The 15,415-nt window shown below is 30.1% G+C and overlaps 1 protein-coding gene across 3 annotated transcripts in view; it reads left to right on the top strand.

The window, feature by feature from the left end:
- Positions 1 to 908: 908 nt before the first annotated feature.
- The window catches only part of LOC149484530 (very long chain fatty acid elongase AAEL008004-like), a 41,228-nt gene continuing 26,721 nt past the window's right edge, over positions 909 to 15,415 (top strand). For 2 of the 3 annotated variants that reach the window (XM_089700623.1, XM_089700627.1), the window contains exon 1: positions 14,494 to 14,706. The gene's annotated coding sequence lies outside the window, so the exon portion shown is untranslated. Of the gene's footprint in view, positions 973 to 14,493; positions 14,707 to 15,415 lie in introns of those variants that run through there. The other variant, XM_089700624.1, reaches the window with a different exon arrangement.

The following is a 15,415-nucleotide window of genomic DNA, read 5'->3' as shown; positions in this document are numbered from 1 at the left end:
CAAAACAAGAAAAACCATATTATGCTTTTTTGTAATCGCTTTATATTGATATAATATAATAAAACATTTCAGACAGGAGTCCCGTCCGTAGTCTACGCCGTAGCAGTCTACGCTGCTCTTACCTACAACTGTAGAAGGAATAGATACAAACGCACGAAATTTAATTTACTTGTTACGCTTATTTAATTGAGAACTCTGCAAGCTCAAATTTAACACATACGTGTTTTTATTTACTAGTGTAATACAGTTCACACCTAAATAATTATGATTTATCAATTTTAGCAATCTTTCCGCGACTAACTTCCGTTCTTTGTCAGGCTGTTTTGTAAGGATAATATAATTTATTTAAAATATTTATGAGTGAGTCTCTCTTTTGATTTGCGTGCGCCACATTACTTGCTTTATAGTCTTGATTTAGGTAGCTTCGTACTGTGTATAATTTGTTGTTTACAAGATTAAAAATGTTTACCTGATGACAGTTCTCAAAAAAATACTACCTAATATTAACTAGTTTGTACTCATATCTATAGGTGTTGATAATATTTTACTTTTATTTAATATTTGTGAAATTATTCAAATATTAACAAATCCAGATTTTTAACAAGTAGGTAAGTGCAAGTATATAAAGCATAATAAATTTTTAATTTTTATACAGCTATTTATACTTAGCTTTCCAGTGTTGTATTAAATTTACGTGCTATTATTTAAAAAGAAAGGAATCAAATGTTTCGTAGGGCAAGTATCTTTAAACTTGAACTTGTTTAGTTGACATAGAACACTGTCTAATATCGTGCTAAAGCGATTAGCATCCGCGTCGTAATCACCGTATAATATAATAGTCAAAGAAATACAACGTTCTCGTATTTATTCTCTTAACGCGCGTCTTCATATACTTACGTACGAAAAGTTGTAACCCTGTATTAGATACAAACGAATCTTTTAAGCATTGTGTACATATTTTCTTATTATTTGGTGAGTACGTCACTTCTTAATACATTTGTTTCCTCGTATTCACGCTTATGTGACAAATTTGTGTGACAACAAGGATATAGAGGCCTACATAAAATACATTTATATTTTCCGGAAGCATCTGCCAATAATAATGATACTTTAATTAAGTATTTTATTTGTTTGTTTACAAATCAACGTTAATCCAACGTTACCTATAACCCATTAAATTAAAAATAATTTCTAATAGTTATTTGACTGTAGTCCTATAAAACATTTGTATCAAGCTTCAAATTTGCAGATAATATTTTGTCGGAATTAGAGTTAAAGTTAAGGTAAGATTCTTACAATTTTCACTTGTGTTGTAGGTAGAGTAGGTATCTATGTTTAAGTGATATTAAGTAATTTTTATAATAGAAATAATTAAAAATATCAATAATAACACGCAAATGGTTGTTTCTATATCTCATCTATTTACGAATCTAAATAAAACATTTAATAAGCATAAAATGTCAATACATATGAATAAAAGACTAGCTTTCCGTCCGCGGCTTCGCTCGCTTTGTCTAAAACGTACTGAATAAAATACTAAGTAAAACCTTCCTCGAGAATCACTATCAATTAAAAAAACCGTATCAAAATCCGTTGCGTAGTATTATATATTATATTATAAATTTAAGCATACAAAGGGATATAGGGACATAAGGACAAAGAAAGCTATTTTTTATAACGTATGAAAAAACGGACAGGTTGGATGGATTTAAATGTAATTTCTTCAGTTTTTACATTTCCTCTATATATATATAAAACTCAAAGGTGACTGATATAGTGATCTATCAACGCACAGCCCAAACCACTGGACGTATCGGGCTGAAATTTGGCATGCAGGTAGATGTTAGGACGTAGGCATCCGCTAAGAAAGGATTTCTCGAAATTCTTGCGGGAACGGGGAAAAACGGGGATGCAAGTACAAAGTCGTGGACGGAAGCTAGTATGCTTATAAAGTTATAAATCTATAAGTATTTTAAATTTATTTGTTTTTATGGAAAGTTTTCTTTAATCTACATACGGCATACCCGCTTATTAACATTTTGGGTTCCTTGCAACGATATGTTGGTTTCTGAAGCAACATACGGAAATTATTTTTAAAAATGTTAAAAAAACATTTTTATTTTTAAATATGCGACATAACATAACTAATTTGTAATCGTGCAGAAATATTTTAAAGCAATTAAAATGACTAATAGGTATACGTTTTACGAAATAAAAACCACAATTAAATGATATAGAAAATATTTGTTTTTAACATGCTCATATTAGCTTCTCCTGCATGTTTGTATGTAACCGACTCCTTAAGAATCGTTTTGGCCCACTTTATTCAAACGTTGTACTCTACTCTTAGCAAGGATCGGTGACAATACAATAATTTCAGGAGTTGAGCATGGTTTTTTTTTTTTAAAATTATGCATATATCTTGTTATTATAATATTATGTTTGTGTAATCATACAGCACTTAAATCACCGAAATATTCAAAATTTCAAAAATATTTACCGACACAAATATATCTAATCTTTATTTAATTTGTAGTACAATTATGAAATAGAGACTTATTTTACTTGGATGTAAAACGTGCTTTATCAACATACATGTGAGCACGGCCGAAAGATAAGTAAATAGAATCTTATTGTGTTCTATAATTCTTGTATTATGATATATTATAGATAATAAATAATGATGCATTCCTGAGATGATAAGATATAGATTTACTATAACACGGTGAGTGTAAAAGTAATTCATTTTTTAGTTATCACAGTTATCAGAGAACATAGATTTAACTTGGTAGACAATTAGACATCACCCTGTTATATAAAAATAAGTAGATAAAGCGATAAAGTATAAATTTATCGACCCCCAAATAATAATTGACCTTTGGTAAGTAGTACCTTTATGCGGTTTACCATTTAGGTATCTAGGTAGGTACCTATAGTTATGTTTGTAGAGGAAATATAATATGATAAGCAAGTATAATAGATTCCTAATTTTTGTGTGATAGCATAATTTTTATAAACCACGTTATTCTATCTATAAATATAGAAATTGACAAAAATGTGCTAATAACAAACTGAAATTATTGAAACTATAATTTCTGTTAACCCTTTAGGGTTTTTTATCTTTAGTATAGCTATAACAGCTTAGTCATTAAATATTATTTTCATATATAGAAGGAAATTTCTCAAATTCAAAGTAATAACAATCTTAATTTTATTCTGAGATAATTTTGAACTATAATGCTTACAACTGTGCAACTTTGTTTTATAAATATTTTTTTCTGAATTATATATGTATAACATTAAAGTTATTATTTCCGTGACCTACCTCTATTGTGGTATAAACATAACCCGTATATAATTATTGCAACAATTTAATGCAACGTAACTGTCGGTATCATTTATTCAAAGTAATTATATATAATAGAGATTTCATCAACTCAATATAGTCATTATTTTTTATAGTATCTCTGGGTATTCTCTACATAACATTTTTTTGTCATCCGGAATTTCCCGTAGGGTAGTGAAAAACAATGAATTGTTTCACTTTCTGGGCATACATTTTTAGATGTTCGTAATTTGGTTGCAATTAAGTTTTATAATTGCAGCGAGTTGAAATTAAGGGGTGTGACGAAAGATCCATAAGAGCTTATTTTCTGTTATTCAAGCAGTTTTATGTTGAAGAACAAAAATGAAAGAACATTGTTATGTATCCATTTATAAACATTTTTTTTTATATTAAATAAGTTTTGTGGATTCAATGGTTTCTACAAACTTCAAAGGCCAACCAATTGGGAGATACTGTGTAATAACTTTTTTAATTTTTATTAAATATGCACAATATTTCATCTTAATGAATAGGTATGTAGGAATTTTTTATAGTAATAAAATAAATGATGTATATATTTTACTTTGTCACAAAAACATTCATTTTTTTCAGAATATTTTTCGATTTATAAGAATTTTTTGTAATATAAAATATTTTATAATACAGGATATGTTATTAGTACCTACCTAATTACTTTATTTCCTCATAGATATTATTGAGTAAGGCCATAATAAACATATTATAAAATACATGAAGCTTAGAATCATTTCTTGATAATATAGAGCCTGTGATTATAAATTAGAAAACCCTAAGTAGGTATGAGAAAGTATGAATAGTTAGTGTTAACATAATTTATTGTTTTACTTTTTAGTTCATACCATAATAGATTAGTTAGTGCATTAAATAGGGAAAAATCTGGAAAAATACAAAGTGGAATGCGCTGGCATTGCAAATATGTAATCTTATTTCGTTTCCCTTTTTAATTTTTGATCCGTATATTTCATTTTATAATTTATGTACCCTTTAATAAAAAGATTACCCAAGGTACTGAAGGTTTTGTTTTAAAATTTTACTTCAATCGCCGTTATTACGTCATGTGCATTGGTACCAAATAAAATTCAAAAAATATAACCCCCATAATAATCACAGGCAAATAAAAAATCGAAGATATTTTCCATTTAGTAAACAATTATGATTGATGACCACGTCTTTGTAAGTTAATACATACTAATAAACAACTGTTTAAATTTACTTTGATGTCATTTATTGAAACGTTAAACTTTGATTTGGTTTGCATTCGCGGAATTGCTCCTAAAGAATTACAGAAACAAGTCAAAATCACTCTAAAATCGATACGGCCTCTTTTAGCGTCGCACAAAGTTATTTAGGTAAAAGAATTAGGTATAAATGGGTCACCCATCGGAAATTCTTTTGGTTATAAATATTCACAGTTTTCGGATTTTCCCTTTTTATCTGCTTGTCATGTCTAATCTGTGGTCTAATCTCATGATTATTAAAAATAACCAGTTATTTTTCTTATTGTAAAATGTATCTTCGAAGTAACTAGGTATTAGATTGTTGAGTTATAAGATTCCCATCCAATCATTATGTATCTATCTACAGCTTACGTCAATCTCATACATTCATAGTCTATTCTATTGAACGCTACGCTAACAGAAAGCCACTTGCATAGGGGGGCAGGTGCTATAGTTTATACAACACATGGTAAAGTGGTATCCACGATTAATCTATTTCTATGAATCGTTGCAATTTTATTAATTTTCTAGATCTAGCCCTACACAAGTATTTATTAAAGAAACCTGTTTTATAAAGGAAAAATGTTATTATTCCAACGTCAGAGTTTTACACGCATGTTAGTAATTATAGTCCCGCTTCTATAGGTATACCATGATCTTTGTTTATCTATAGTAATTATGACACATTATTATAAACCGTAAAGAATATTCGTGACAAGTGAGCAATAAACTCCATGTTTAAACATTATACGACTCAGATTTACGTATGTTTTACATGTAAAATATATTTAATTTTTCCACGTGCATCATACACAAGTGCAATGTCTTTAGCGTTGTAGAAATTGAATAAATGAACAGAAAATGCAATTTACTTAGGTATGTAAGTCAATTTAATTAATAAATCATATGTTATACATTATATATTCGAAATATTTTTCCTATCGATGTTCCACGTCGCTATTCATGACTTTTGAATACCTCACTGCTTTCATGCTGTAGAAAACATAAAAAACATTCATACGAGAAACGTTTTGAAAGGTAGCAGCAAAAGCCGAATACGGAAAATAAATGCTGATTTTAAAATTTTCATTTGCAAATTAAATTGTTTTTGTTCAAACATAAAATGTTTAAAACAGGAAATATGTAGCTCGTTTACCTTCTGCATATGCTGATCTAAGTTAATAATTAATTATTATTTGAATAGTCATTTACTATTATTGACTTCTTATGATAACTCACACATATATAAGAGATCTATAAAATAATTATATCTTATTTTGAAAATATCAATTAGGTATATTAAGAAGTCGCAGTCGATTCTCGATACAGACAGATACCTATTCTATTAAGGAAAATTGTTTTAAATGTAAAGTATATAAAATTTTGTTGGTCCTGATAATAGTAGTCTGCAGTAGTGATAAAACTGAGTACCTACGTATTACCTAAGCTAGCGTGAAGATAAATGTACCCATACCAATTTTTGTAACCCTTGAAATCTTATAAATTTTCTTGTAAGAGAGAGATTTATTCTTTTTGGTAGAGATAAGTGACCTATATTCGTATTCGTTCGTCGTTTTGCCATTTGATTTAAAATACAATAAAATTTGGAAAGATTGTCTTATTATTTCCGTCCGTATAACTTTAATCCCATCCACAATTGGAAAGTTCATATGCTTATTAAAGTGAAACTTTTATTACATCGTCTCAAACTTTTTGGTCTGTGTAGCGCATGTCGCGTGTATCGCGGCTGCCGAGTAGGTATACCTACTCGGCAGCCGACCGTCACGCGACATGCGCTACACAAAGCAGTGTTCGGAACCGTTCGAACAGTTTCACTTTTACCGTGGTTTCATAAAACCACACAACATTTTTAATTGACTTAGTTTTGGAGCAAATTTGCTGCAACAGACAAACGAAATAGACACAGGAATCGTATTTGGCGTTTTTGTGTTTTCGTGCGGGATATAATTCCACCTTCAAATAAAATTCTATGTGCACGTGTTAATTCGCGTGAGAGCGAAACCACACACTCTATTAAAACTAGAATATATTAAATTTATTAAAATATTAACTTGATCAAAGAGGACTTTATGGCCTTTGGACATATCGTTTACATATTTTCGTCGTCATTATACGAAGAAGGTCAAGCGAGTACCTATGATAATCAATTATTATGTTGCAAAATTAATGTTATACAGCTTTTTTGACCTTCCATTACAGTAATATGTAACATTCAGTCTTTATAGTCCCTGCTGGAAGGTATATCACGTTTTTATTACTCGGTGTAGACAACCATTAAGTGAATTAAAACAACTTATAATTTATATAGCGTTTTATACATAACTGTACGCACTCTAGTTTCAATCCTTGATTTAATAGTAAAAATAGAATGTTTTGTAATGATAATTATAATTAGAATGTGTTTATGTGAATAATTATAATATCATCATTGGAATTAATTTGGTTTGATTAAGGTTCAAGTAGGTAGGTATAGTTTTTAGTTTTGCATGCATTATATCTAAATCTTACAAAATAAGTTGATGATATTGATATAAAGTAGTGTTAGCGCATATTTAAAAAGAAATCTTTTCTAAATTAATCATATTCGTTAAACCTAATATATCAATATTATCAACTAGATTTCCGCCCGCGGCTTCGCCCGCGTTTGCAAAGGAAAACCCGCATAGTTCCCGTTCCCGTGGGATTTCCGGGATAAAAACTATCCTATGTGTTAATCCAAGTTACCCTCTATATGTGTGCTAAATTTCATTGTAATCGGTTCAGTAGTTTTTACGTGAAAGAGTAACAAACATCCATACAAACTTCCGCATTTATAATATTAGTAGGATTATAACTGAATTGAAAAGATATAAAATAGAAAATTCTAATACTTATAGTTTCTAAGTAATAAGAGTAACCTACGATATCCCCCTAGAATCAAAAGTATAACTACATCCTACTAATATTATAAATGCGAAAGTTTGTGAGGATGTGTGTGTGTTTGTTACTCTTTCACGCAAATACCTACTACTGAACCGATTACAATGAAATTTAGCACACTTATAGAGGGTAACTTGGATTAACACATAGGATAGGTTTTATCCCGGAAATCCCACGGGAACGGGAACTATGCGGGTTTTTCTTTGAAAGCGCGGGCGAAACTGTGGGCGGAAAGCTAGTAATTGTATATTTTATTATGCACAATGTATCTAAGTCATGATCATACTATTATATAATTGAACTTGAAAATTATTCTTGTTTATGAGAAATTAAGTACGCGTGCATTGCGGTATTTAACCACGATATTTGCAAGTGTGGAAAATTTTTTGATCATAACAAACGTGCAAACGGATTTTCCTAACCATTATAACATAGATCGATATTTTCCAAACAAAAAACAATCTGTTATGCTCTTGGTTATGCTTCTCGACTCATAATTAATTATCTATATTTAATACTGGCTACGAGTTTTATTGCGTCAAACACAAACTTTACAATGTAATTTTAGCCAATTTAATAACAGACAATTATATACTAATGGCTGTAAATATTGGGCATGTACATTTACCGTGTATAAGAATATATGCTTTAATCTTTTATAGCCACCATAACGGTCAATTTATTCATATTCCGTGATTTTTATTGTAATTCAAATTTCCATTATTCAAGCTGCGGCTGTCCTTTCGAATAATCTACATATTATTTAACATTTTTATTTGCTTCCTAGCAATTTTCTCAGTAAATTTTATTATTTTACAGTTTAAAAAAAAACGTGATCTACAAAATTAACGAAGGATTGTAAAGGATTATGATATATGAAAACATATAACTATTTATTATACAGATACATTTATAACTTTTATAAGTTATACCTACCTACTTATAAATACATCCTTCTATATTCAGCCATTTTACTTAGTACTTAGTTACGTAGCAGGAAATGATATAAAAAACAGACGTGGAAACCCGACGTTATTTCAAGCCAAGCACATTGTTTTATCAGATTGTGTTGATGTCAATGCATCGTGCGCATCACCGTTAAATCGATATAGTTTACATAGACGTGTGAATGTGAACAATAAATAACTGAAAAAGCGGAAAATACTGTTCTGAAGTTTTAAAATGTTACGAGATATTCATACAAAGGTTTGAATATAGAGCTGTCCCGGGTATTTCATTATATCCGCCCTATATACAAAGGTTTGAATATAGAGCTGTCCCGGGTATTTCATTATCATTTAGGGGGATGAAAAATAGATGTCGGTCGATTTTCAGATCTACCAATAGGCACGCAAAATTTAATGAGAATCGGTTCAGCCTTTTCGTAGGAATATGGTAACTAACATTGTGACACTAGAATTTTATATATGTATATAGAGAAGAGATATACAAGCCCAGTACCTACCTAGATTTTTTTTTCATCATTAAGGCTTATAGAGTATAGACGAGCAAAAAGAACTTATGGGATGAAAGGATTTCAATTCTGCCGTGTAACTTTACATTCTCTTGACATTTATGTATTAGTAGATATGCGTTGTATAAACTCATACAATGTCGAAAATAAAGTTAGAATTGCGGTAAATAACCGGTCGAACCGGATGCTGACCACGAGTAATGAATGGAGATTTTTAATAATCACACGCTCAAAATGAATAAAAAATAAAGACGCTGAATAAACCCAAATGTAACAAAGTTCAAAAACCTTGAAATTCTGTGACTTATAATTTTTAGTATAATTCATGAACTAAGTAATTAATTGAAATAATAGAATGCAAATTTTATTGATTAAATATTAATATGTTGAACTTATGGATATCATATGTGCATAGCATTGTACCTATAATTATAATTTTTAATCAAGTTTTTGTTGATCTGCATCTTGTTGATTTGCATTATACTTTTCAGGCTAATGAAAAACCTGCTGTTGAAAAAAAGTACTTAACTCCTTACAGAATCCAAAGATTGCTTGAATTTTGAATATGAAAAAAATAAATTTACATCGTTTCTGTATCCAAAAAAAGCAATAAACATAAAATGACATCTCAATAACCTATTTTTTGTAAACAATTTCTTCAAACGCTACGTCGTTGCGTTATAAACAGGATGTAGAGTAGAAAACAAGTAAAACAATTTATGAAATAACGCCAAATGTTTGAATAAATGAAAACACCATGTATGACGTATTATTTTTACCATTGTATATACATCTGTAATTGTACCCGGACATCAAATTTTGCGCAATGTCAAATTAATTTACACCTTTGCGTATGTTAAGACTTATAAATTAATTATAATGGATAAGCCTTATACTTTTTTTTAGTCTATTGCATATAAATAGAATTTTTTTAAGTTCAAAAAATTGTAATCACAAAAAATTTGCTGCTTTTTACCCTTATATGTATGAACATTGCTACGCTTTTTGTAAGCATTATATGAGTTTTAAAAAGTCCAAAGTTTACATTTAATATTTTTAGCTCATTTGTTTGAAAGGAAAATTTAAAGATTATAACTTTTAAATACTGTCTTGTAGTCTTAAGAACTTAATGCGTTTTTTATTGCACGCATAATTAATTAGAAGTTGCAGATATTGTCTATTGATTCTCATGAGTTGAGTAGATTCTCGAAACGACGGTCATTGTCATTTGTCAGTTTGCTGAACTTTTATTTCAATATCAAAGGTCAATGACAAGTAATCACAAGTAGGTAAAATCCATATTATAATATCAGAAAATTGCACTTAATCATTGGTGGCGGAACTGATGATGATTAATTAGCATATAAACCTTTAAAATATAAAATTTATATATCTATACCTAGAGAAAATATTAATGCTTTCAGAATTTTAGAGAGTGACTTGAGTATAGTTAGTTTAACATCTTCAAATTTAAAACACAACCACTTAAGTTTTTAAAGAAGAAAAAGAAGACCAAATTAAGAACTTAACTTGAATTAATAGGGTAGATATAATATATTAAATAGGTAATAAAAACAGTAAAGAAATAAAAAAAATTGTTGCTGTAACCCAAAGGGTAAAACGGGATCCTTTTGCTAAGTCTCCGCTGTCTGCCGTTAGACACACGTCTGTCTCCAGGCTGTATTTCATAAACCGTGATAGCTAGAAAGCTGAAATTTTCACAAATGATGTATTTCCGTTGCCGCTATAACAACGAATACTAAAAATTAAAAAAAATATATAATATTTAGGGGGTCCCCATACAATAAATGATTTTCTATTATAGATGATAGTACGGAACCCCTCGTGCGCGAGTCCGACTCGTACTTGGCCGGTTTTTAAATTGATAGGTAATCAAAATTTTAACTTCGTCATAATACTAAATTTATTAATAATATTATGATGTTTATGCTACATTTTAGCAACACAAATCACAGAGATGTCGGCACAAAAAAATTTATACCTGTAACTATTGAATCTTGCTACGGTAAAAACAGCATACAATAATTTACCGTTATAGTTAATGATGACGAATAGATAATAGAGAATAAATAAAAAACTCTCTTAAAGTTTCTTAATGAATTACGATTAAACGGAAATTACCTTAACGATTCAAATATACGGATGTTTTATACGTAGGTTCTGTGTACTATGATCACATTAAGGCATTTTATAATTGAGGCACAAAATAAGCGTAAATAAAAACCTTAGCTATTCGTTATCAAATGCTAATTGATTCAACGCTGTTATGGATCACGAGCTCGAATGATATATTCAGGCATAACATATTATTTACGTAGATAGGTATAATTAAGCTTGCGTTATGTCGTAAAATTCCCACATCATAAAGTGCTAACCATTACATAAAATAAAACTAATCTATTAAGTATGTTATGACCAACAATAAATGACCAGATCTTAAAATAGATTTTAACCTAACCAAAATTATTTTATTGAAAACTAAACTACAAATAAGTTCCTTATATGTATGCATCGTATTGGAGCTACGTCATATACGAAGGTAATCACTTTTAACCGTAACCTTGACCCTTTCTATGAAACGAAAAGGTATTTCACTACCGTTGCAAGTTGACTTCCGCAATTTCACAATATTGGGAAAAATTTGCTATTGGCGGTAACGGAGTCAAAACATTACTATAATGACTTTTAAACCACATAAATAATATAAATAGATATAGAGATATTTAAATTAAACATGTAGGTAATCCGTACAAAATCTCAAAGTAAAAAGAGGTCCCGAAGAATGATCTATTAACGCCGTAGTACCCTTATTTGTGTCTCAACACTTCGCTTTATATAGGAAGTATGAATAAATACAGACAATCATATTTATTCATACTTCCTATATAAAACGAAGTGTTGAAAACTCTATCATTAATAATAAAAACATCCCATATCAGGACCTTCCCAGCAAAATGTCACTAAAAGTGCTAAAAGTCCGCCAACGCTACGGTGCTCAAATTACAGTACTATATCTTATTTATTTACCGAGTATAAATAACTTGCTATATTGTATATTTTCAATCTACGGATATCCCCACTTGTTGGCAATGGAGCCCTTTATGCGATCCAATAAAAACACAGAAAAATTCAGATCCTTGTTAAGGTCTATTGGAAATTCCGTCGTTTATTCATTAACTTGTTTGTATTTATCATGATGGAGTTCAATGTAACATTGCTTGTTGCTTGCCATTATTATTATTGTATAGATTCGAGATTACTTTAACAATTATTACGGATATTTCCGTAATTCGTCCGTCCTTTGTAGATATAAGCTTCAGCATTTATTATACATTAGAATTTACAAATTCACCTGTATAAAATGTTTCTTAAACGCTATACTCAACTTAAAATCATAAAAAATATAATATAAGAAATTGTATATCTATTTTAAAACATAATTTTTTTTCCTCTTCACTTATCGTAACTATCTTATTATGTTTAATTTATCGATTAACTTAACATTAACAAACGTTTTGAAGTCATATTCATCAAATATTATGACTTCAAAACGTTTTAAATAACATTTAATCCTTTATAAGACATCGTAGCTATCAATATTCACAACTACGTATACCGGTATCAGGTAAATAAACAATCAACAATATAAAAACATGGAAGATGTAGCATAAATACTTTAAAAATATAATAAAATCTATTGTGAGGCTCTACCATAGAGACATGTTCCTTGTTCTGTAATGCAAAGACCGGAATAATTTTCAAATTCACTTACATCACATACATATTTATTTGTAAAATTTATTATATGAAATCGATATTTAATAAATAAATAAATTTAATCTCTTAATCTCTTATAATAATATAAGTGCTGATCATGTAATTCGCTTTTTATACTAAATCTTTAAAAAGGTTTAATTTTTTGAAAAATTCTGCGTATTCCTGATGGATATAAAGTTACAAACGCTACAAATGAGATATTGTACGTCATCTTTTGATTTCGCCTATTATGCCGACAATGTTTTTTATTGGTAAAAAATAATGACAGCATCAAATATAAATTTATCTGTGGAATTTTTATCAGAAATTTCCACAGGTCCCAGCTTCGTTATAATTATTAATTAGGGTAAAAGTGGGATAGATGCCGCACTAGGATAGATGCCCCATTTTCAAAAAACCTCACTTCCCAGAGTCCTGACCACGAATTAATGATTTAAATAGGAGCTCCTATCACCCCGCACCTCGTGTACGCATGAGCTGTTGTTTGGTGAAGACGTGTTTCGCTAGTGCGTGTTATAATATCGGCGGCGAACTTCACGAACACGTTAAAATTTAAAAAGGTTGATATTTGCCTTTGCATAACTTTATAAGTATTAATAAATTTCACTATATTTCTTATTATGTCTATACACTGGTTCATTAAGTACAAATCTAAGTGAAAATAGTGGCTCTTTTGTTTTTATTTAATAAAAAAACTACTGGGGCAGCTATCCTTATCAAAAAGGATAGTTGCCCCTTTTTTTTCGAGGGATAGATGCCCTTAGGGGCCTCTAAGGGCATCTATCCCTCAATACATATGTACATGTTAGTATCGATAATCACAGGTACTGTTTATATTTTTACCTGATTGCGTCAGAGGTTTTCTCTATGTTAACCGATTTTACTCGTTTAATTTGCTTTTTTTTTGTTATGTTTACTTACTTATTAATGATCTGCCCTTATACTGATTGTAGGAGAACCACGCCACGAAAATACAAAAGAAAAGAAGGAGTGCGAGCGCAAGTATATTCTTGGACAACAGAACAACTATGTGAACTTGACATTTGTTGGTTTATCATATTAATTTTATTAGATTTCGCGTTTATAGAGTATGTCAGGCATCTATCCCACTCTGCAGGCATCTATCCTCCTTAGTATTTTCATGGTGGGGCAACTATCCAACTAGGTAGGCATCTATCCTCAAAAAAGGTGTTCTACAAAAATATTTATTACACATTATCTATAAATGATAGGATTAAAAATATATATAGTAATTCAAAACAGATAATTAACCTAGCTATATTCATACAAAGTGTTCGTATAAGATTCATGTTTTTTAAATTATGAGGCTATTTCAAAAAGTGGGGCATCTATCCCACTTTTACCCTATATTATTTTGATGATTTCTATCATTCGTGTTTTTATTACTTATTTTTTCTTTCATAGTCGCGCACAATACGGTAAGCATCAATTTTTTATCAAATACAACGGATCGTTAAAAACAAAATCCCTCCAAAGAAAAATATGAGAGCTTTAAATTGCACATTGATGGTACCTACCCATTATATATCACTATTACCATTGGAATCTATATTGTATTTGTGTTCAACTTAAAAAATATTAATAAAACGAATATATCGTGACGTCAAATCGCAAAAAGTCAAGTTTAAGGCGGGCGAAGAGCGATGTGATAAAAGAGCGTGGAAGTGGCGCGCGGTGGCAGTACCGAGCACGCTTGCACGTCGAGCGCAGGCGCAGTTTTCATAGTTCCACTACGCGATTTACGCGCGGCCCGCGCTCTCGCAACCCTAGCGCCCTCACCTTCGTATGTTGCGTATTGGATATTCGCAGTCCACTTTCGGGTAGTGTGTGTGCTCTAACTCGATAGGCGGTGGAAAGGAACCGCGTTGTTTCGCAGTATTGGACGCCCGCAGGTGAGACTCTAGTGAATATAAGATGATTCCGCTCGCAATTATGAAATCAGCTTGCACCGTCTGAATCATGTGACAGAAAGAGCAGTTTGTTTGAAAGTTACTGATGAACATTGTTTATTTATCGATAATAATTGTATATAAATTAATTCATGATAAATGTGTAATGTGTATCATAAAATAAAGATAAAATCTTTTTTATTAATTTTTTGAACATGAGTATTTTGGAAAAATTAATAGATATAAGTATAACTAATTTCGTTTTTTTTTCTTAAAAATATTACAGAGATAGGTAAGCTTTTAACTCGATAAGAAAAGCAAAATATTATAATATAGCATTTTATAAGCCATCACAAATGAAATGTACAGTAAAAGATACATCATTTACAAAGGTTATATCTGTAAGGATCAAGAGAAAAGGTAAACAATGGTCATCCTTTATTCTGAATATGCTTAAAAAATATATACTACTACGATTCAGATATATATATAATAGTATATGAAGGACACACCATTCTAATGAGCATTCCTTATGTAAACTGATGTCGATGTGCAAATACTTGATCGATGTTGACGATATACAATATTAACGCTCTGTCGCTCAAGATCCATAAAATAAACGTTTTGCCCAACCGAGATTACTTTACATTCAATTCAAAAGGTGATAAGATTTAAACGTTCATTAAATGCAATCGTCTAAGAAAGGAGCTCG

Source organism: Colias philodice, chromosome 11 (genome assembly GCF_061535455.1).
Source record: "Colias philodice isolate Cphi_HAF_F1 chromosome 11, ilColPhil1 Martin Lab GWU primary, whole genome shotgun sequence".
Classification (NCBI taxonomy): Eukaryota; Metazoa; Arthropoda; class Insecta; order Lepidoptera; family Pieridae; genus Colias; species Colias philodice.
The sequence above is the reverse complement of the archived record's forward strand: the minus strand, read 5'-3'. Positions and strand labels throughout refer to the sequence as shown.